This window comes from Salvelinus alpinus, chromosome 8 (assembly GCF_045679555.1).
Source record: "Salvelinus alpinus chromosome 8, SLU_Salpinus.1, whole genome shotgun sequence".
In the NCBI taxonomy this organism is placed as follows: domain Eukaryota; kingdom Metazoa; phylum Chordata; class Actinopteri; order Salmoniformes; family Salmonidae; genus Salvelinus; species Salvelinus alpinus.
This window is the reverse complement of record NC_092093.1, coordinates 6,935,935-6,956,969: the sequence shown is the minus strand read 5'-3', so window position 1 is coordinate 6,956,969 and position 21,035 is coordinate 6,935,935. Positions and strand designations below refer to the sequence as shown.

At 43.6% G+C, this 21,035-nt stretch overlaps 1 protein-coding gene across 2 annotated transcripts in view; it reads right to left on the bottom strand.

The window, feature by feature from the left end:
• LOC139582479 (jun dimerization protein 2-like) overlaps positions 1-19,716 on the bottom strand; it is a 38,051-nt gene extending 18,335 nt beyond the window's left edge. The window contains exons 1-2 of one of the 2 annotated variants that reach the window (XM_071412523.1): positions 19,547-19,716; positions 16,983-17,035 (exon numbers count right to left, since the gene is read on the bottom strand). The gene's annotated coding sequence lies outside the window, so the exon portion shown is untranslated. The remainder of the gene's footprint in view (positions 1-16,982; positions 17,036-19,546) is intronic. The other variant, XM_071412522.1, reaches the window with a different exon arrangement.
• Positions 19,717-21,035: the final 1,319 nt, after the last annotated feature.

Sequence of the window (21,035 nt, the reverse complement as noted above, 5' to 3'; positions counted from 1 at the left end):
TATGGTGCTGTGGTATGTTATGGTGCTGTGGTATGTTATGGTGCTGTGGTATGTTATGGTGCAGTGGTATGTTATGGTGCAGTGGTATGTTATGGTGCAGTGGTATGTTATGGTGCTGTGGTATGTTATGGTGCTGTGGTATGTTATGGTGATGTGGTATGTTATGGTGCTGTGGTATGTTATGGTGCTGTGGTATGTTATGGTGATGTGGTATGTTATGGTGATGTGGTATGTTATGGTGCTGTGGTATGTTATGGTGCTGTGGTATGTTATGGTGGTGTGGTATGTTATGGTGATGTGGTATGTTATGGTGATGTGGTATGTTATGGTGCTGTGGTATGTTATGGTGCTGTGGTGTGTTATGGTGATGTGGTATGTTATGGTGCTGTGGTATGTTACGGTGATGTGGTATGTTATGGTGCTGTGGTGTGTTATGGTGATGTGGTGTGTTATGGTGACGTGGTATGTTATGGTGCTGTGGTATATGTTATGGTGATGTGCTGTGTTATGGTGATGTGGTATGTTATGGTGCTGTGGTATGTTATGGTGCTGTGGTATGTTATGGTGCTGTGGTGTGTTATGGTGCTGTGGTGTGTTATGGTGATGTGCTGTGTTATGGTGATGTGGTATGTTATGGTGCTGTGGTATGTTATGGTGCTGTGGTATGTTATGGTGCTGTGATATGTTATGGTGCTGTGGTATGTTATGGTGATGTGGTGTGGTATGTTATGGTGCTGTGGTGTGTTATGGTGCTGTGGTATGTTATGGTGCTGTGGTATGTTATGGTGCTGTGGTGTGTTATGGTGATGTGCTGTGTTATGGTGCTGTGGTATGTTATGGTGCTGTGGTGTGTTATGGTGCTGTGGTATGTTATGGTGCTGTGGTATGTTATGGTGCTGTGGTATGTTATGGTGCTGTGGTGTGTTATGGTGCTGTGGTGTGTTATGGTGCTGTGGTGTGTTATGGTGCTGTGGTGTGTTATGGTGCTGTGGTATGTTATGGTGCTGTGGTATGTTATGGTGCTGTGGTATGTTATGGTGCTGTGGTATGTTATGGTGCTGTGGTATGTTATGGTGCTGTGGTGTGTTATGGTGCTGTGGTATGTTATGGTGCTGTGGTATGTTATGGTGCTGTGGTGTGGTATGTTATGGTGCTGTGGTATGTTATGGTGCTGTGGTATGTTATGGTGCTGTGGTATGTTATGGTGATGTGGTATGTTATGGTGCTGTGGTATGTTATGGTGCTGTGGTATGTTATGGTGCTGTGGTATGTTATGGTGATGTGGTATGTTATGGTGCTGTGGTATGTTATGGTGCTGTGGTATGTTATGGTGCTGTGGTATGTTATGGTGCTGTGGTGTGTTATGGTGATGTGGTATGTTATGGTGCTGTGGTATGTTATGGTGCTGTGGTATGTTATGGTGCTGTGGTATGTTATGGTGCTGTGGTATGTTATGGTGCTGTGGTATGTTATGGTGATGTGGTATGTTATGGTGATGTGGTATGTTATGGTGCTGTGGTATGTTATGGTGATGTGGTATGTTATGGTGCTGTGGTATGTTATGGTGCTGTGGTATGTTATGGTGCTGTGGTATGTTATGGTGATGTGGTGTGTTATGGTGCTGTGGTGTGTTATGGTGCTGTGGTGTGGTATGTTATGGTGATGTGGTATGTTATGGTGCTGTGGTGTGTTATGGTGCTGTGGTATGTTATGGTGCTGTGGTATGTTATGGTGCTGTGGTGTGTTATGGTGATGTGGTGTGTTATGGTGCTGTGGTATGTTATGGTGATGTGGTATGTTATGGTGATGTGGTATGTTATGGTGATGTGGTGTGTTATGGTGCTGTGGTGTGTTATGGTGATGTGGTATGTTATGGTGATGTGGTATGTTATGGTGCTGTGGTATGTTATGGTGCTGTGGTATGTTATGGTGCTGTGGTGTGTTATGGTGATGTGGTATGTTATGGTGCTGTGGTATGTTATGGTGCTGTGGTATGTTATGGTGATGTGGTATGTTATGGTGCTGTGGTATGTTATGGTGCTGTGGTATGTTATGGTGCTGTGGTGTGTTATGGTGATGTGGTATGTTATGGTGATGTGGTATGTTATGGTGCTGTGGTGTGTTATGGTGCTGTGGTATGTTATGGTGCTGTGGTATGTTATGGTGATGTGGTATGTTATGGTGCTGTGGTATGTTATGGTGCTGTGGTATGTTATGGTGATGTGGTATGTTATGGTGCTGTGGTATGTTATGGTGCTGTGGTATGTTATGGTGCTGTGGTGTGTTATGGTGATGTGGTGTGTTATGGTGCTGTGATGTGTTATGGTGCTGTGGTGTGGTATGTTATGGTGATGTGGTGTGTTATGGTGCTGTGGTGTGTTATGGTGCTGTGGTATGTTATGGTGCTGTGGTATGTTATGGTGCTGTGGTGTGTTATGGTGATGTGGTATGTTATGGTGCTGTGGTATGTTATGGTGATGTGGTATGTTATGGTGATGTGGTATGTTATGGTGATGTGGTGTGTTATGGTGATGTGGTGTGTTATGGTGCTGTGGTATGTTATGGTGATGTGGTATGTTATGGTGCTGTGGTATGTTATCGTGCTGTGGTGTGTTATGGTGATGTGGTATGTTATGGTGCTGTGGTATGTTATGGTGCTGTGGTATGTTATGGTGATGTGGTGTGTTATGGTGATGTGGTGTGTTATGGTGCTGTGGTGTGTTATGGTGATGTGGTGTGTTATGGTGCTGTGGTGTGTTATGGTGATGTGGTATGTTATGGTGATGTGGTATGTTATGGTGCTGTGGTATGTTATGGTGCTGTGGTATGTTATGGTGCTGTGGTGTGTTATGGTGATGTGGTATGTTATGGTGCTGTGGTATGTTATGGTGCTGTGGTATGTTATGGTGATGTGGTATGTTATGGTGCTTTGGTATGTTATGGTGCTGTGGTATGTTATGGTGCTGTGGTGTGTTATGGTGATGTGGTATGTTATGGTGATGTGGTATGTTATGGTGCTGTGGTGTGTTATGGTGCTGTGGTATGTTATGGTGCTGTGGTATGTTATGGTGCTGTGGTATGTTATGGTGCTGTGGTATGTTATGGTGATGTGGTATGTTATGGTGCTGTGGTATGTTATGGTGCTGTGGTATGTTATGGTGCTGTGGTGTGTTATGGTGATGTGGTGTGTTATGGTGCTGTGGTGTGTTATGGTGCTGTGGTGTGGTATGTTATGGTGATGTGGTGTGTTATGGTGCTGTGGTGTGTTATGGTGCTGTGGTATGTTATGGTGCTGTGGTATGTTATGGTGCTGTGGTGTGTTATGGTGATGTGGTATGTTATGGTGCTGTGGTATGTTATGGTGCTGTGGTATGTTATGGTGATGTGGTATGTTATGGTGATGTGGTATGTTATGGTGCTGTGGTGTGTTATGGTGATGTGGTGTGTTATGGTGATGTGGTGTGTTATGGTGCTGTGGTATGTTATGGTGATGTGGTATGTTATGGTGCTGTGGTATGTTATCGTGCTGTGGTGTGTTATGGTGATGTGGTATGTTATGGTGCTGTGGTATGTTATGGTGCTGTGGTATGTTATGGTGATGTGGTATGTTATGGTGATGTGGTGTGTTATGGTGCTGTGGTGTGTTATGGTGCTGTGGTGTGTTATGGTGCTGTGGTATGTTATGGTGCTGTGGTATGTTATGGTGATGTGGTATGTTATGGTGCTGTGGTATGTTATGGTGCTGTGGTGTGTTATGGTGCTGTGGTATGTTATGGTGCTGTGGTATGTTATGGTGCTGTGGTGTGTTATGGTGCTGTGGTGTGTTATGGTGCTGTGGTATGTTATGGTGATGTGGTATGTTATGGTGCTGTGGTATGTTATGGTGCTGTGGTGTGTTATGGTGCTGTGGTGTGTTATGGTGCTGTGGTATGTTATGGTGCTGTGGTATGTTATGGTGCTGTGGTATGTTATGGTGCTGTGGTATGTTATGGTGCTGTGGTATGTTATGGTGCTGTGGTATGTTATGGTGCTGTGGTGTGTTATGGTGATGTGGTGTGTTATGGTGCTGTGGTGTGTTATGGTGCTGTGGTGTGGTATGTTATGGTGATGTGGTGTGTTATGGTGCTGTGGTGTGTTATGGTGCTGTGGTATGTTATGGTGCTGTGGTATGTTATGGTGCTGTGGTGTGTTATGGTGATGTGGTATGTTATGGTGCTGTGGTATGTTATGGTGATGTGGTATGTTATGGTGATGTGGTATGTTATGGTGCTGTGGTGTGTTATGGTGATGTGGTGTGTTATGGTGCTGTGGTATGTTATGGTGATGTGGTATGTTATGGTGCTGTGGTGTGTTATGGTGATGTGGTATGTTATGGTGCTGTGGTATGTTATGGTGCTGTGGTATGTTATGGTGATGTGGTATGTTATGGTGATGTGGTGTGTTATGGTGCTGTGGTGTGTTATGGTGCTGTGGTGTGTTATGGTGCTGTGGTATGTTATGGTGCTGTGGTATGTTATGGTGCTGTGGTATGTTATGGTGCTGTGGTATGTTATGGTGCTGTGGTATGTTATGGTGCTGTGGTGTGTTATGGTGCTGTGGTATGTTATGGTGCTGTGGTATGTTATGGTGCTGTGGTGTGTTATGGTGCTGTGGTGTGTTATGGTGCTGTGGTATGTTATGGTGATGTGGTATGTTATGGTGCTGTGGTATGTTATGGTGCTGTGGTATGTTATGGTGCTGTGGTGTGTTATGGTGCTGTGGTGTGTTATGGTGCTGTGGTGTGGTATGTTATGGTGATGTGGTATGTTATGGTGCTGTGGTGTGTTATGGTGCTGTGGTGTGTTATGGTGCTGTGGTATGTTATGGTGCTGTGGTGTGTTATGGTGCTGTGGTGTGTTATGGTGCTGTGGTATGTTATGGTGATGTGGTATGTTATGGTGATGTGGTATGTTATGGTGCTGTGGTGTGTTATGGTGATGTGGTATGTTATGGTGCGTTATGGTGCTGTGGTATGTTATGGTGCTGTGGTATGTTATGGTGCTGTGGTATGTTATGGTGCTGTGGTATGTTATGGTGCTGTGGTGTGTTATGGTGCTGTGGTATGTTATGGTTATGTGGTATGTTATGGTGCTGTGGTATGTTATGGTGCTGTGGTATGTTATGGTGCTGTGGTATGTTATGGTGCTGTGGTATGTTATGGTGCTGTGGTATGTTATGGTGCTGTGGTATGTTATGGTGATGTCCAGGGCCGTGTTGTACTCTGCTCTGTTGTGGTTCATCTTGGGTCGTTCAACTCAGAGGAAAAAGATGTGAGAAGAGCAAGTTGTGAACAGAAAACAGGAACTCAGCCCACAGCTTTCATTTCTCCTTATTTTCTGCTCACGGTTTGATCAGGCTTTATGAGCATGTTGCATGCAACCTGTCTTTGGCAGGCCCGATGTTGAGAAACCAGCGTCTCAAAACCACATTGAAGACGTGGTGACTAAACATTCCCATCCCCACCAGTCATTACCAATGGTAGTCTGGTCCCAGATCTGTTTGTTCTCTCTTTCAAACTCCTATGGTAATTGACATGCATGAGTTGGCAGGACGGCACAAACAGATCTGGGACCAGGCTATATCGATGAAGAGAGGACAGTACCTCAACAACATGGTCAGTGAGTGTGGGTATATGCATACAATAATGTGATTATTGTGGATAGTCAGATTAATATAATAGTTTGATTAAAACATTTAAATGCTTCGCAGGAAGAACAATTTCCCTAATAATCCTGTTTCCATGGACACATCTGAAATCAGGCTACCTGATCCTGTTTCCATGGACACATCTGAAATCAGGCTACCTGATCCTGTTTCCATGGACACATCTGAAATCAGGCTACCTGATCCTGTTTCCATGGACACATCTGAAATCAGGCTACCTGATCCTGTTTCCATGGACACATCTGAAATCAGGCTACCTGATCCTGTTTCCATGGACACATCTGAAATCAGGCTACCTGATCCTGTTTCCATGGACACATCTGAAATCAGGCTACCTGATCCTGTTTCCATGGACACATCTGAAATCAGGCTACCTGATCCTGTTTCCATGGACACATCTGAAATCAGGCTACCTGATCCTGTTTCCATGGACACATCTGAAATCAGGCTACCTGATCCTGTTTCCATGGACACATCTGAAATCAGGCTACCTGATCCTGTTTCCATGGACACATCTGAAATCAGGCTACCTGATCCTGTTTCCATGGACACATCTGAAATCAGGCTACCTGATCCTGTTTCCATGGACACATCTGAAATCAGGCTACTTGATCCTGTTTCCATGGACACATCTGAAATCAGGCTACCTGATCCTGTTTCCATGGACACATCTGAAATCAGGCTACCTGATCCTGTTTCCATGGACACATCTGAAATCAGGCTACCTGATCCTGTTTCCATGGACACATCTGAAATCAGGCTACCTGATCCTGTTTCCATGGACACTACCTGATGGCACTCTGATAAATATAGAAAATAAATGTTCTACCACAGCGAACATGTTATTTTTGGGAAGAATATTTGATTCTGAATTATGTGAAAACGACTTCTACTACGCTCCATTCGTTCCAAACTCAGTTCACTGGCGCTAAAGAGGGAGGCTCCTCGACTAACCGGTGCCTCCGCACATCGACTCTGTACCGGTGCACCCGCACATCGACTCTGTACCGGTGCACCCGCACATCGACTCTGTACCGGTGCACCCGCACATCGACTCTGTGCCGGTACCCCCTGTATATAGCCTCCACATTGACTCTGTAACGGTACCCCCTGTATATAGCCTCACTACTGTTATTTTACTGCTGCTCTTTAATTATTTGTTACTTTTATTTCTTATTCTTATTTAATTTTTTGTATTGTATTTTTTATTTATCTGCATTGTAGTTTAAGGGTTTGTAAGTAAGCATTTCACTGTATTCGACGCATGTGAAATAACATTTGATTTGATGGCACATGCTGCAGATCAAATACACCGATTAAGGTTTTTACATATCCTAAAAATTTGAAAAATTAAAGCAGCTGGTTTTCTAAGCAATCTGCGTATGCTTCCCTGGATTATGTCCTGGATTATGCCCTGGATTATGTCTTTACGCCGATTAAGATAAGCAGAGTAAGGTGTTTACATGACTAATGCCATACTCAGCCTACTGCCTTCAATTAGTTTAATATCAAATTATTACTGTGCATGTAAATCTACTCAATGAGTCCTTTAGGTTACGATCATGAGCTAGCTATCATTAGCCAAATGTCAGCCTGGCTCTGTGGCAGGGAGGTAGAGGTGTTTGGTATTCGTTAGCCTGGCTCTGTGGCAGGGAGGTAGAGGTGTTTGGTATTCGTTAGCCTGGCTCTGTGGCAGGGAGGTAGAGGTGTTTGGTATTCGTTAGCCTGGCTCTGTGGCAGGGAGGTAGAGGGTTTGGTATTCGTTAGCCTGGCTCTGTGGCAGGGAGGGTTTGGTATTCGTTAGCCTGGCTCTGTGGCAGGGAGGTAGAGGGTTTGGTATTCGTTAGCCTGGCTCTGTGGCAGGGAGGTAGAGGGTTTGGTATTCGTTAGCCTGGCTCTGTGGCAGGGAGGTAGAGGGTTTGGTATTCGTTAGCCTGGCTCTGTGGCAGGGAGGTAGAGGGTTTGGTATTCGTTAGCCTGGCTCTGTGGCAGGGAGGTAGAGGGTTTGGTATTCATATGAGTGAAAATGCAGATGATCACATGATGTAAGAGAGACTACAGAATGTGGTTAATATCCAAGAGAGGAACTTCATCAAGTCTTCACCCCAAATACAATCCTATTACCTAAGTAGTGCACTACGTTTGACCAGAGTCCTATAAGTAGTGCACTACGTTTGACCAGAGTCCTATGGGTCCTATAAGTAGTGCACTACGTTTGACCAGAGTCCTATAAGTAGTGCACTACGTTTGACCAGAGTCCTATAAGTAGTGCACTACGTTTGACCAGAGTCCTATAAGTAGTGCACTACGTTTGACCAGAGTCCTATGGGTCCTATAAGTAGTGCACTACATTTGACCAGGGTCCTATGGGTCCTATAAGTAGTGCACTACGTTTGACCAGGGTCCTATGGGTCCTATAAGTAGTGCACTACGTTTGACCAGAGTCCTATAAGTAGTGCACTACGTTTGACCAGGGTCCTATGGGTCCTATAAGTACTACACCATGTAGAGAATAATGTGACATTTGGAACGCAGTCCAAGCATCATTGCAATTCATTTTCCAGTCAAGTCCTGACTACGGCAAAGCACTGGGCCATATGATTATCAGTGGCTGAGTCTTTTCCCAATTGTCCCCATGTCCCTCTCTACAGACACTGGCATAATATCTGTGGGATGGTCTAGGAGTGGAGAAGACTGACAAAAACCAGTGGTTTACACTCATCTCAATTGGCTTGGTCAGATACACTCATAACCAGAATTGTGTGAATAGCTACATTCAAGTATGGAGTAATGAGATCGCAGCCGCTACAGTACAAGATAAACAGCCATCTGACTGTATGAAGTTCCCTGTAGGTCTATACAACATAACCTAAGACAATTTGAGCAATGCTTGAAATGAACACATTGGCCAACAACTCCAGCCAGATTTAATGCCGTCTCTCTCTCGCTCTGTTTAAGCAATCAGTCGATTATGTAACTCTGGCCAAGGAGGATTCCATGATGTTTTCTAATTAGTCTCTAATATTTCCTAATCTAGACTGTCCTCCCCACATCTCACACACACATATCTCTCTCACACACCCACGCACACACATCTCTCACACACACACACACAACTAAACCACAGAGGACTGAGACTGCATGTCCCCGCATTCTCTCTCGTTGTCCCCCTCTCCCTTTAACCATAATGGTGTGGTCAGATGCAAAAACCAGAACTCATAGGGTGTGTCCCGAAATGGCACCCTATACCCTATGGGCCCTAATCAAAAGTAGTGCACTATATAGGGATCAGGGTGCCATAGAGCCCTGGTCAAAAGTAGTGCACTATATAGGGAATAGGATGCCATTTGGACCAGGTTATAGCACTACGAAACAGAAGCAGGTACTGTATTGTTGACACAAAGGAATTGTGAAATCTGGATATAGTTCTAGAAGTGTTGTTGCTGTCTCAGGGCGTTTCATGACCGCTCAATGGCTTTCTGTCTCTTGCCGTCTCGGTTGTCTCTCTCTTTCATTTCTTTTTTCTATTAAAGATCCTGTTCCAGTGACTACATATTGTCTATTTTTTTGTTGTTCAGTTTACACCCTCTCACTTCTGAGTGTTCACTTCCATACTGTCTTAGGCTAGGTTAGGCCTTCTCAGCCTAACTAGAGGTTCCAAATGGCACCCTGATCCCTATATAGTGCACTACTTTAGACCAGGGATCTATGGCACCCTATTCCCTATATAGTGCACTACTTTTGTCCAGGGTCCTATGGCACCCTAATCCCTATATAGTGCACTACTTTAGACCAGGGCCCTATGGCACCCTGATCCCTATATAGTGCACTACTTTTGACCAGGGCCCATAGGGAATAGGATGCCATTTGGGAAGCACCCTATGATACAATGTTTATACATACCATGTGGATTGACTTAGAAAACACTAGTCAGGGGTGGAGTAGAGCTCCAACTCACTCCTAGAGCATGCATCCCAAACGGAACCCTATGGTCAAAAGTAGTGCACTATAAAGGGAATTGGGTGCCATTTGGGACAGTTCTATACTACTCCTACAGTATTCATGCCAGTAAGTGAGTCGCCTCCTGCCTGCTAGCTAGGTCTAGTCGTGACATGGCTAGCTGTCAGCTAGGTCTAGTTGTGGCATGGCTAGCTGTCAGCTAGGTCTAGTTGTGGCATGGCTAGCTGTCAGCTAGGTCTAGTTGTGGCATGGCTAGCTGTCAGCTAGGTCTAGTTGTGGCATGGCTAGCTGTCAGCTAGGTCTAGTTGTGGCATGGCTAGCTGTCAGCTAGGTCTAGTTGTGGCATGGCTAGCTGTCAGCTAGGTCTAGTTGTGGCATGGCTAGCTGTCAGCTAGGTCTAGTTGTGGCATGGCTAGCTGTCAGCTAGGTCTAGTTGTGGCATGGCTAGCTGTCAGCTAGGTCTAGTTGTGGCATGGCTAGCTGTTAGCTAGGTATAGTTGTGGCATGGCTAGCTGTTAGCTAGGTCTAGTTGTGGCATGGCTAGCTGTTAGCTAGGTCTAGTTGTGGCATGGCTAGCTGTCAGCTAGGTCTAGTTGTGGCATGGCTAGCTGTCAGCTAGGTCTAGTTGTGGCATGGCTAGCTGTCAGCTAGGTCTAGTTGTGGCATGGCTAGCTGTTAGCTAGGTCTAGTTGTGGCATGGCTAGCTGTCAGCTAGGTCTAGTTGTGGCATGGCTAGCTGTCAGCTAGGTCTAGTTGTGGCATGGCTAGCTGTCAGCTAGGTCTAGTTGTGGCATGGCTAGCTGTCAGCTAGGTCTAGTTGTGGCATGGCTAGCTGTTAGCTAGGTCTAGTTGTGGCATGGCTAGCTATCAGCTAGGTCTAGTTGTGGCATGGCTAGCTGTCAGCTAGGTCTAGTTGTGGCATGGCTAGCTGTCAGCTAGGTCTAGTTGTGGCATGGCTAGCTGTCAGCTAGGTCTAGTTGTGGCATGGCTAGCTGTTAGCTAGGTCTAGTTGTGGTACTGTAAGTAGAAAGGCAGGTAGGTACTGTAAGTAGGCAGGCAGGCAGGTAGGTACTGTAAGTAGGCAGGCAGGCAGGTACTGTAAATAGGCAGGCAGGCAGGCAGGTAGGCACTAAGTAGGCAGGCAGGCAGGTAGGTACTGTAAGTAGGCAGGTAGGTACTGTAAGTAGGCAGGCAGGCAGGTACTGTAAGTAGGCAGGTAGGCAGGTAGGCACTAAGTAGGCAGGTAGGTAGGCAGGTAGGTACTGTAAGTAGGCAGGCAGGCAGGTACTGTAAGTAGGCAGGCAGGCAGGTAGGTACTGTAAGTAGGAAGGCAGGCAGGTAGGTACTGTAAGTAGACAGGCAGGCAGGCAGGTAGGTACTGTAAGTAGGAAGGCAGGCAGGTAGGTACTGTAAGTAGGAAGGCAGGCAGGTAGGTACTGTAAGTAGGCAGGCAGGCAGGTACTGTAAGTAGGCAAGCAGGTAGATGCTGGGGCATTTTAAGCCCATAACACTCATAGACACACACTTACAGGAAGAAATGCATACACATATGAGGTGAAGGCAAACACACAAACACACTCGTACAAAGCCATACACATATATAGGAAGGGGCACACACACAGGTCACTTTAGCATGTCCACAGCAGCATGTTCCCCATGCAGGTGTCATACTACTACCACCTCTACAAAGTAGAGACAACCAGTCACCTCTGGCCTATATAGGCACAATGACACAATCATATAGAGATCTACCGATATTAGTTACTCCATAGACAGGAGTGGGTTGTAGGAACCTATTACAGTCAATTAAGTTACTTTAAAAAACTAAGAGGAGCATGAGCCTGTCTATTACTGTGATGGGTTCTGATTTCTTAACCTTTGAAATATACTTCTTCATGTCACTGAGGGGGAGAGGATAATGTATAACGTTTACATTATGTCAGGATGTGTTATTGTTAACCATCAGGGATCCTATGGGAGGAGAAGAGACACAGTCTGGTACCAGTCACCATGACAGCCGTGAGTTGTGGGAGGAGTGAGGAATTTGGGCAGAGGTCAGGTTAGATGAAGTGAGGAAGAATGTATATCACTAATCTTCTGGATAGCAACAGAGGTATATTATTGGCTGTTCAGATGTGTAAGGAGGGGCTCAGCATTGGAGAAAGTGTTAAATATCAGCGCTTGTGTGAATATGTTCCTTGTCTTATGCAGCTGTATGACCCAGTGGGTGAATACACTTGGTTGGAGCTTGATTAAGCGTCCGTGAGGTTTTTTTTTTTTTTACTCTGTTTATTTAGAACCTACTGTAACAACTGTTTTTCCACTTGGTCCCTCTGGGTCTTTTGGGGCACACAATAAGCTCGGCTTGGCCCACATGCTGAACGTGTGCCGGTCCAAAGAGAATGTCCCCCTCCCTGTGTGTCTCCACTGCATTCAGACCAGGCCATATAAGTGTCAGGTCCACTGATATGAAATGTTATCAGATATAATGACAAATCTAACCAGACTAAAGGCGTTCGGGTTTGCTCCTAGCAGAACTCGGCTAGGTGAATCGAACATCTGTGCACGCATACTCCCTAAAGACCTTCGCTTGAATTTTTTTTTAAATGCCAAAACTTTACTGTTGTTTGTCCCTCTTGAGCCACCATAGCCAGTACATTTCCTCAAAATAGCCCAAATTAATCTAAAATAAATCAAGAAATCTGTCATCAGTTTCAATGTTTTTGCCAGAGAAATCTTAGTCAAGCAAATTTACATCTAACTGAAATGTTTGTTTCAAATTTGTTCACTTGAAAAATTATGCATGAAAACTAGTCATCTCTTGTTGAATAAATACTTAATTGAAAAATCCCGTCCACAGTTCCCACCCTATATAGTTCACTACATTTGGCAAATCTGACCTTAACTCTATCCTCCTGATTCTTGCTTACAAGCAAAAAGTCAAACAGGAAGGACCAGTGACACGCTCAATACCAAAGTGCGGTCAGATGAAGCGGTTGCTAAGCTACAGGACTGTTTTGCTAGCACAGACTGGAATATGTTCTGGGATTCATCCAATAACATTGAGGTTAGCACATCAGTCGCTGGCTTCATTAACAAGAGCAATGACCTCGTCGTCCCCACAGTGACCGTACGTACATATCCCAACCAGAAGCCATGGATTACAAGCAACAGCTGCAGTGAGCTAAAGCTTTCAAGGAGCTTGACACTAATCTGGAACACTTATAAGAAATCCTGCTACGCCCTCCGACGAACCAATCAAACAGGCAAAGTGGACGACTGTAATCACGTTCTCCATAGCAGATTTGGGTAAGACCTTTTAAACAGGTCAACATTCACAAGGCCACACGGATTACCAGGACACGTAGTCAGAGCATGCGCTGACCAGCTAGTAAGTGTCTTTAATAAAATTTTCTACCTCTCCCTGACCCAATCTGTAATACCTACAGGTTTAAAGCAGACCAACATAGTCCCTGTGCCCAAGAACTCCAAGGTAACCTGCCTAAATGACTACCGCCCTGAAGCACTCCCATCTGTAGCCATGAAATGCTTTGAAAGGCTGGTCATGGCTCACATCAACACCATCCCAGAAGCCCCAGACCTACTCCAATTTGCATACCTCCCCAACAGATCCACAGAAGAAGCAATCTCTATTGCACTCCACACTGCCCTTTCACACCTGGACAAAAGGAACACCTTCGTGAGAATGTTGTTCACTGACTACAGCTCAGCGTTCAACAACATAGTGCCCTCCAAGGACCCTGGGACTGAACATCTCCCTCTGCAACTGGATTCTGGATTTCCTGACGGGCCGCCCCCAGGTGGTGAGGGTAGGCAACAACACATCCGCCACGCTGACCCTCAACGCGGGGGCCCCTCAAGGGTGCGTGCTTAGTCCCCTCCTGTACTCCCTGTTCGCCCACGGCTGCATCGCCACGCATGGCTCCAAAACCATCATTAAGTTTGTCGATGACACAACGGTGGTAGGACGAGACAGCCTATAGGGACGAGGTCATAGACCTGGCAGTGTGGTGCCATGACAACAACCTCTCCCTAAATGTGAGCAAAACAAAGGAGCTGATTGTGGACTACAGGAAACGGAAGGGCAGGCACGCCCTCATTCACATCGACGGGGCTGTAGTGAAGCGGGTCAAGACCTTCAAGTTCCTCAGTGTCCACATCACAAAGGCCCTATCGTGGTCTACACACACCAACAGTCATGAAGAGGGCACGACAACACCTATACCCCATACACCAAAAGGTTTGGCATTGGACCTCAGATCCTCAAAAAGTTCTACAGCTGCACCATCAAGAGCATCCTGACTGGTTTCATCACCGCCTGGTATGGCAACTGCTCGGCCTCCGGCCGCAATGCGCTACAGAAGGTAGTGCGTACGGCCCAGTACATCACTGGAGCTGAGCCTCCTGCCATCCAGGCCACCCAAGTCATAGACTGTTCTCTCTGCTACAGCACGGCGAGCGGTACCGGAGCGCCAAGTTTGGTACCAAAAGGCTCCTTAACAGCTTCTACCCCTAACCCATTAGACTGCTTAACAGTTAATCAAAATGGCTACCCAGGCTATTTACATTGACACGCTTATTTTATTCATATTATTGTCACTGACTCTCTTGCACAGACTCGACGTACACTCACTGGACTCTAACCACACACTCACACATATAACCCTGACACTGCAACACACACAGACACCCTTTCACACTCTGCTGTTACTCTGTTTATTACTTCTACTGATTGCCTAGTCACTTTACCCCTACCTATATGTACAGTACCAGTCAAAAGTTTGGACACACCTACTCATTCAAAGGTTTTTATTTTTTTTTACTATTTTCTACATTGTAGAATAATAGTGAAGACATCAACACTATGAAATAACACATATGGAATCATGTAGTAACCAAAAAAAGTGTCAAATAAATCAAGATATATTTTATTTATATAGCTTCTTCAATCTAGCCACCCTGTTATTTGATGTTTTTTTTTTATTTATAATCCTCTGTATGGAACACCCTATGGGCCCTGGTCAAAAGTAGTGAACTATATAGGGTATAGGGTACCATTTCAGACACAGTCAGTGACGGAGACCATTTCCAAGATGTACTACTGCACCAGGCAGTTTGTTTCCCCGATGGAACCCTAACAGCCCTATAAAACACTGTATAACCAGGCCCTATAAAACACTGTATAACCAGGCCCTATAAAACACTGTACAACCAGGCCCTATAAAACACTGTATAACCAGGCCCTATAAAACACTGTATAACCAGGCCCTATAAAACACTGTATAACCAGGCCCTATAAAACACTGTACAACCAGGCCCTATAAAACACTGTATAACCAGGCCCTATAAAACACTGTATAACCAGGCCCTATAAAACACTGTATAACCAGGCCCTATAAAACACTGTACAACCAGGCCCTATAAAACACTGTACAACCAGGCCCTATAAAACACTGTACAACCAGGCCCTATAAAACACTGTACAACCAGGCCCTATAAAACACTGTACAACCAGGCCCTATAAAACACTGTACAACCAGGCCCTATAAAACACTGTATAACCAGGCCCTATAAAACACTGTATAACCAGGCCCTATAAAACACTGTATAACCAGGCCCTATAAAACACTGTACAACCAGGCCCTATAAAACACTGTATAACCAGGCCCTATAAAACACTGTATAACCAGGCCCTATAAAACACTGTACAACCAGGCCCTATAAAACACTGTACAACCAGGCCCTATAAAACACTGTACATCCAGGCCCTATAAAACACTGTACAACCAGGCCCTATAAAACACTGTACAACCAGGCCCTATAAAACACTGTATAACCAGGCCCTATAAAACACTGTACAACCAGGCCCTATAAAACACTGTATAACCAGGCCCTATAAAACACTGTATAACCAGGCCCTATAAAACACTGTATAACCAGGCCCTATAAAACACTGTATAACCAGGCCCTATAAAACACTGTATAACCAGGCCCTATAAAACACTGTATAACCAGGCCCTATAAAACACTGTACAACCAGGCCCTATAAAACACTGTACAACCAGGCCCTATAAAACACTGTACAACCAGGCCCTATAAAACACTGTACAACCAGGCCCTATAAAACACTGTACAACCAGGCCCTATAAAACACTGTACAACCAGGCCCTATAAAACACTGTATAACCAGGCCCTATAAAACACTGTATAACCAGGCCCTATAAAACTCTGTATAACCAGGCCCTATAAAACACTGTACAACCAGGCCCTATAAAACACTGTACAACCAGGCCCTATAAAACACTGTACAACCAGGCCCTATAAAACACTGTATAACCAGGCCCTATAAAACACTGTATAACCAGGCCCTATAAAACACTGTATAACCAGGCCCTATAAAACACTGTATAACCAGGCCCTATAAAACACTGTACAACCAGGCCCTATAAAACCCTGTACAACCAGGCCCTATAAAACACTGTACAACCAGGCCCTATAAAACACTGTACAACCAGGCCCTATAAAGCACTGTACATCCAGGCCCTATAAAACACTGTATAACCAGGCCCTATAAAACACTGTATAACCAGGCCCTATAAAACACTGTATAACCAGGCCCTATAAAACACTGTATAACCAGGCCCTATAAAACACTGTAAAACCAGGCCCTATAAAACACTGTATAACCAGGCCCTATAAAACACTGTATAACCAGGCCCTATAAAACACTGTATAACCAGGCCCTATAAAACACTGTATAACCAGGCACTATAAAACACTGTATAACCAGGCCCTATAAAACACTGTACAACCAGGCCCTATAAAACACTGTATAACCAGGCCCTATAAAACACTGTACAACCAGGCCCTATAAAACACTGTATAACCAGGCCCTATAAAACACTGTATAACCAGGCCCTATAAAACACTGTATAACCAGGCCCTATAAAACACTGTACAACCAGGCCCTATAAAACACTGTATAACCAGGCCCTATAAAACACTGTATAACCAGGCCCTATAAAACACTGTATAACCAGGCCCTATAAAACACTGTATAACCAGGCCCTATAAAACACTGTATAACCAGGCCCTATAAAACACTGTACAACCAGGCCCTATAAAACACTGTACAACCAGGCCCTATAAAACACTATATAACCAGGCCCTATAAAACACTGTAATATGGTTATGTCAGGAAGAGAGCGAGAGAGAGAGAGAGAGCAAACACAGCTTGTCTGCAGACTTTTTATAAGGTCATTTTGATAAAGACGATGAGACTTGAATAGGCTACTTACTCACAAGTTGGACTGCAATCCTCTTCTACCAATGGTGGAGCAGTGTTTGGCCACTGCAAAGACATATGAATAATAGTTATTTTAACTCGTATAACCTCCGTTTCAAAATAGGACAAACATGCTTCAGATAGATAGATACAGTTGAAGTCAGAAGTTTACATACACTTAGGTTGGAGTCATGAAAACTCGTTTGAAAACCACTCCACAAATTCCTTGTTAACAAACTATAGTTTTGGCAAGTCGGTTAGGACATCTACTTTGTGCATGACACAAGCAATTTTTCCAACAATTGTTTACAGACAGATTATTTCACTTATAATTCACTGTATCACAATTCCAGTGGGTCAGAAGTTTACATACACTTAGTTGACTGTGCCTTTAAACAGCTTGGAAAATTCCAGAAAATGATGTCATGGCTTTAGAAGCTTCTAATAGGCTAATTGACATCATTTGAGTCAAGTGGAGGTGTACCTGTGGATGTATTTCAAGGCCTACCTTCAAACTCAGTGCCTCTTTGCTTGACATCATGGGAAAATCAAAAGAAATCAGCCAAGACCTCAGAAAAAAATTGTAGACCTCCACAAGTCTGGTTCATCCTTGGGAGCAACTTCCAAACGCCTGAAGGTACCACGTTCATCTGTACAAACAATAGTACGCGAGTATAAACACCATGGGACCACGCAGCCGTCATACCGCTCAGGAAGAGACGCGTTCTGTCTCCTAGAGATGAACGTACTTTGGTGCGAAAAGTGCAACTCAATCCCAGAACAGCAAAGGACCTTGTGAAGTTGCTGGAGGAAACGGGTACAAAAGTATCTATATCCACAGTAAAATGAGTCATATATCGACATAACCTGAAAGGCCGCTCAGCAAGGAAGAAGCCACTGCTCCAAAACCGCCATAAAAAAGCCAGACTACGGTTTGCAACTGCACATGGGGACAAAGATCGTACTTTTTGGAGAAATGTCCTCTGGTCTGATGAAACAAAAATATAACTGTTTGGCCATAATGACCATCATTATGTTTGGAGGAAAAGGGGGATGCTTGCAAGCCGAAGAACACCATCCCAACCGTGAAGCACGGGGGTGGCAACATCATGGTGTGGGGAAGCTTTGTTGCAGGAGTGACTCGTGCACTTCACAAAATAGATGGCACCATGAGGAAGGAAAATTATGTGGATATATTAAAGCAACATCAAGACATAAGTCAGGAAGTTAAATCTTGGTCACAAATGGGTCTTCCAAATGGACAATGACCCCAAGCATACTTCCAAAGTTGTGGCAAAATGGCTTAAAGACAACAAAGTCGAGGTATTGGAGTGGCCATGACAAAGCCCTGACCTCAACCCTATATACAAAGCGTGTGCGAGCAAGGAGGCCTACAAACCTGACTCAGTTACACCAGCTCTGTCAGGAGCAATGGGCCAAAATTCAGCTTGCGGAAGGCTACCTGAAACGTTTGACCCAAGTTTAACAATTTAAAGGCAATGCTACGAAATACTAGTTGAGTGCATGTAAACCTCTGACCCACTGTGAATGTAATGAAATAAATAAAAGCTGAAATAAATTATTCTCTCTACTATTATTCTGACATTTCACATTCTTAAAATAAAGTGGTGATCTTAATTGACCTAAGACTAGGATTAAATGTCTGGAATTGTGAAACACCTTAGCCAAATACATTTAAACTCAGTTTATGTAAACTTCTGACTTCAACTGTATAGATAATATGAACGTGCTAAATGGTGAGGAGGGATGAGGCTGATAATGATTCATAAATCATAATAAACATAACATAAACGCAATCGAATGAATTCCCATGAACATGGAAATGAGTTTACAAATTAGCCCTTGTAACATCAAGTCAAACAAATATCCGACTGTCTGTGTGAAACACTTGAGTGTGTTTCTACTCTGCTACGGTAGCCTAACAAAGCAAAGTGAAACAAGTGCGAATTGCAATTTTGCTGATTTCTTTTCCCACACAAATAAAATAATCAAGAAAACTAAAGCAAAAAGTTTCTCCCCATCCTACGAAAGAATGTATTTCGGTCTATTCTAGACGTTGTGTTCTAAATAGGCTACTGTCGATAGCCCACAGTAACGTCTCGTCCATAACAGACTTACGTAACGTTGAACTTGGCAGCGTGGACAATATTCAGACTTCCACCGCTTCGTTAATGTAACAGCGAAAAATCTATTTTCGCAAATTTCTACAATAGTGTTCAAAACTGCACGGGGTATTCATTCGATACTTTGTATCCGTTTGATGGAGATTTAAAACGCAGTTGTAACAATCTAACGTTACCTAACAAAGAGATATTGTACACATGAAATAAATAAAAAAATCCACGACAAAAAAAAGTACAATAGTAGAAGTGCTATAAATCTCGGGATTGCAAGCTAAAACTGGTCAAATATCCTCGTTGTAAAATAATACAATTATGAAAACGATAAAAAACAAAACTTTTTCAGAAATGTTTTTATTATGTATAACAAAAATGAACTGTTAATCGACTTAGTCGAAGGTTCATAAACCAAGCCAGAAGTAATTGGTTAATTTACCTTTATTAGGTCCAATATCCGAGGTGATATAATATGTGTCTGTAATTTGTGAATCGGACGTAGCTACGTTTTGAGACTAAAAATCGAAAAATCGTTGCGTCAGTCCGTTTAAATACTGATCAGTATCTGGGAGGGTACGGGAATGCGGAACTTGCTGTCCCAGACGTAAGCGTGGATAGAAATAGACCGCAGGGCTAAATGGAAGGTGGGGGAAAAGAAATAAGCATTGTTCGCTCCACCCCTAGCAACCAAAAAACACACAACATTCTGATGTGAGGAAACCTTCAGCTTCCTCTGTTGGAGTGTGTCGTCACTAGTTACCATTGCCACAAAGTCATAGACCCCGCCCATTTCTACAATTTCTCTTCTTATTCATATGTGATTTTAAAACATACATTTTACCTTAACCCTAACCTTAACCACACTGCTAACATTATGCCTAACACAAACATTAAATGAAGACCAAAAAGCGCATTTTTGTTTTCATGTTCATTGTTTTAACGCCAAATTGTTTTTATAAACATACATGTATTACTTATTTATACATTTGACATGCATATGTACTAGCAAAGAAAGTGATTTTGGAAACATGATGGACTATAATTAGTGCTTTGTTGTTGTTGTTGTTGACACAGTTTTCATGTCTGTGTTGTGCGCGCGCACGCACGCAAGAGACCGCAACCGGAGAGCGAGAGCGAGAGATCAGTTTCATATAGATTTCCCTTCAGCATGTCCCACTATGGTCGCACCTGCTCTTATTTGGTGTTCTTGGGTCCTATTTAAAGGGTTCAGGAATTCTATTGGTGCCCTCTTTCGACTCCAGGGGGTAGATTTCAACTGTTACTAATAAGATATTTAGGATGTCGATGTTTTGCAACAGATGTTTTGACCCGCTAACCTTTGCTTTATTACTACAAGAGGCTACTTTAACTTAACCTTAGCTCACGCATACTTCATGATATATACATGTCACAGACTAGACCTGATATAGTGTATTCTATTCTAATGTAAGACCCTAAAGGGCTGGGTATCTGCAAGGGAAATGTGCAAGGCAATTTAATAAGCAAATAAATCAATAAATGATTTGGTTGGTTGTGACAACACTGGTTGTTTATTTGAAGAGCCACTCAGAATATATTCCTTGCAGTATTAGCGTCCTCTAGTGGGACAATATATATCTTTTTTTTGTGACATGAGACTGGTCATTAGGCTAATAACCCTATATATACCAACTCTGATCAATGATAATACTTTAAGTGGATGCTAAACATCTACAATGCCAATGCAATATAACGTATACAATATCAACGGATTAACTAAAAATATAAAAATAGGTTTGTTTGGCATCGGTAACTGAAGTATTTCTCCTTAATCACTTCCGTCAAGAGCAACTGTACTTCTACACAAGACAGGAATCTGTCTGGGTCTTGATTCAGATATCAGATATTAGATATTAGATATTAGATATTAGATATCAGATATTAGATAT